Source organism: Cupressus sempervirens, chromosome 6, assembly GCF_028749045.1.
Source record: "Cupressus sempervirens isolate cs-2001-9-10 chromosome 6, ASM2874904v1, whole genome shotgun sequence".
Taxonomy (NCBI): Eukaryota; Viridiplantae; Streptophyta; class Pinopsida; order Cupressales; family Cupressaceae; genus Cupressus; species Cupressus sempervirens.
In genome coordinates, this window is record NC_143123.1 from 716,193,377 (window position 1) to 716,197,004 (window position 3,628).

The following is a 3,628-nucleotide window of genomic DNA, read 5'->3' on the forward strand; positions in this document are numbered from 1 at the left end:
CTCCAGCCCATGATTCATGGTCAAAGCAGAAATTCAGATGTCATAGTGTGAAGATGTTCCTCAGCCAAAGAATGAAATAATATCATAGTGAATCTTCAAGTGAGTCAAAGGTTCAGTGAGTTTGATGTTTTAAAGGTTCAACAGTTTGAACTTCAAGTATAGAGTTTTTGAACCACTTCAAACAAATGTTCGAAGCAGTTCAAAGCGGTTCAAAATAGTTCAATGTGCTCATGCAGGTTTGATGATCTATTTTGAGAGGTTCACATGTATGATTCAGTGGCTTGGTTTAGAAGTTCAAAGTGGTCCAAATTGATTCAGAGATAAAGTTCAAATGTCAAGTTCGATGGTTCAACAAGTTTGATGGCATGACAGTTCAAAATCACAGTTTTGTATACCGATAAATAGCGACTTGTAATTTTTCACCTAGGCATAATTTCTAAAATTGCTCTGGTGAGAACATAAATGACTAGTCTAGCACCAGCATATTTGAAAGTGAAGAAGATCTAACAGTGCAATCACAAGTTTAGAAGAGTTCATCCCAAAGGTTCAAATGAGTTCGAATGGTTCAAACAAGTTCAACGAGTTTGATTGTTCTGGCAGTTTTATATACCTCTACTCAGTCTTAAATAACTTTTTACTTAGACATAATTTTCTCAATTTCTTTAGTCAAGTTATGTAGAATTAGGATCTCTCCAACATATCAAAAAATGAAGGAAATCTAATGATGGAATAATTAGTTATTGCCCCTGCACGAAGACCCATTTGACTGTCAAAACAAATCCGCCCAGTAGTTGATTTTTATTATTATTTTGGACTAATTTATTCATTTGCTACTTGTCCAAATATGCTAAAATGACATTTGATTTAGTGAAAAACCTTTAAAAGCTAAATATCATAAAAATCAAACAAAATCTATCAAGGAAGGTGAAGAGAAACAGTTGCAAGAATCAGTTATGAAACTGAAAAGTCAGAAAAAAAAAGTTAAATAAGCTAGTGACAGAATAAGCACGGGTTCCACTTCTTTTCTGTAGGGGAGACTTTGGTGCTGTACTACAGGAGAGTTTGGGGCTAAGAGTTCTGCTTTTTCCTTACAAGATATTTTATGCTACTGCAAAGGGGAGGGTAGAATGGTTAGAATTTTAGATACGTCGATATTGTAATGACAGTAATTGGTAGATATGATATGGGTATTTTAGTTTTTGCATGACTTTTTGCATATAGAATTTTAATATCTGTATATGTATTATCTTGAATATAGTTTAGAAACTTTGTGTTCAGGCATGATTAATCAATATTACTTTGTGAATCTCGGTTTATCAGTTTGAGATATTTGGTTACTGTCCTTTCTGCAAATTCACGATGTCATCCATTCCTGTAGATTAGTTAAATGTCTTTTGGTTATTAGAAATAATCTATACCTCACAATCTAAGAATTTGTGAGAGACCCTTTCATACTTTTAGGTAAAAGTGCAGAAGATTTAAATTCATTGAACATTTCACATGAGGAGTTGTACTCAATAAAATTTAGAGGAAGGTTATCAACCTAGTGATAACCTGTCCAACTGTTGGTGTTAGTTTGTCCTTTCACTTGGGCGTTCAGGGTCAGAATTGCATACATTTTCTCAAAGGATAATCTATTCACTAACACCCTAATAAATGCTTAATGATGAAATAAGAGTCTAAATGTTATGTGTTTCTTGCTGGTAAACCACTTTGCATATTAGTTTGCATTATAGGTTCATTCTTGCATCTTTTTCATATGGGGAGAGCTCTATCTTCATCTTTTTGTGGACATATCGGCTTACTGCTTTCATATCTTTCTTTGCTTTCTTCTTTATCATTTATTTTCACCTTCTTGATCTTTTTCTTCATCTCTATTTTCTATCTTGTCATCACAAGGGGTTAATATAAAAATCAGATTCAATCTATCTGAGTGTCACATGTTTCAAAAACATAAGTCTATATCATACACATGAGAGCTAAACATCACACATGAGAGAGATACATTAGCATATACCCATAAATATCAAAGCAACACATACATGAGCAAGAAATAGAAACATCACATGAAAACTTAAAATGCTGAAACAACCATCAAAATGAGACAAGTACACAAATTTGTCAATCAAATCTAGTATCTTATATCTATATCAATGTATCATAGTACATATACAAATGTGGGATCCAAAATTTGGATATCTATCTCAAAAATATATGGAGTACAATAAAAATTGTCAAAACTATCAAAATTGGTCTATGACTAACTCACACCCTCTGTAGCTACTAGTGGCCCTAGTGGAAAAGCCTGTCTCCTATTTAGTGCCTAAACTACACCCTTTGATCTCCTAGCTCTCTCTGAGTACAATGGAACCTATTAGTCTATAGGGATTGCAACAATATATAACCCATGATAATAAATTGCCCTAGCTATTTTCCACTCCATCTCTCATCAGGCCTTGACCAAATCATCTCTCAAGGCTTGCTCTTGTCTATCCACCTCTACTCGTGCATCCACTAGCTATTGATCTTGCACAACAATAGTCACTCATGCTACCTGTAACTCAACCTCTAGAGCTCAGACCTTGCCATCTCAGGCATCCCCCCTCACTGGCTAGTCTGCTTGCACCTCAACATGCACTACTCACTACCACCTCAATGGCACCTCCTCCTCCTCCTTAGTGACCTCTCCATCAGTCTTTTGCCCTCCACCTCAGCCTCTACCTCCATCAGCACCTCCTCCATGTCCCCCTATTTAGGTAGGACATCTCACTATGTAAATCATGAAAATGGATGTCTCTACCTCTCATATAGGTATTATGGGTCTGTTCCTACATCTACCACATCTAGGTGATAATCCCAAGCAGTCTACACCAAGGTCGTTGTCTCTCAAAAAACTATCTAATAGTCCAACATGGGTAACTAGCCTCATACCTTATCCAAGTGGAAGTGAGAATAGGTCATAGTCTCCATTGCGATCACCCATGGCTTTGCAAACTGATGCCATAACTGGCTAATTAAAAATATATCCACAATCTCTAAGTGCCTACCAACTAATAGTCTACTATATGTCATATACTCTACCTCTCAAGCTTCTGACCATCTATGGCATTTTCGATAGGGCTTCCATGTAAAAGTTTTCAACTCATCAAAAATTTTCCGATAATAAGTGGCATCACCACTATGATTTTGTAGGACAAATCTTGTGTATCCAAAAATGTATGGATGAATCCACTCTCATGGCTATACCTATGGTTGGATAATACCAATATGCTCCCATGCCTAAATCTATGCTAACATTTCTTTGCATGCCCAAGAGTGACCCTCATGGTATACAACCTCATGTAACTCATGAAACATATCAGTGAGTATAATTGGTCTCCATGCCATCCTTCAAGGCTGCACAATCAGATTTTCCACCAGTCTACCCCCTCCTAGTGGGAAGCCCTTCTGGCTCCTATCAATCACCAAGGCCTAAGCAACCAATGAACTTAAAAAGCTCAGTAGGGGGTAATCAGTGACATACTCATCAATGAGTCACTCCCCAACTTAGATGGCAGTCTAGGATGGTAACATCCTGAAACATATGTTGCATCATTGCTCGCCCCTCTGTCAAGGCCTGATCATAGTA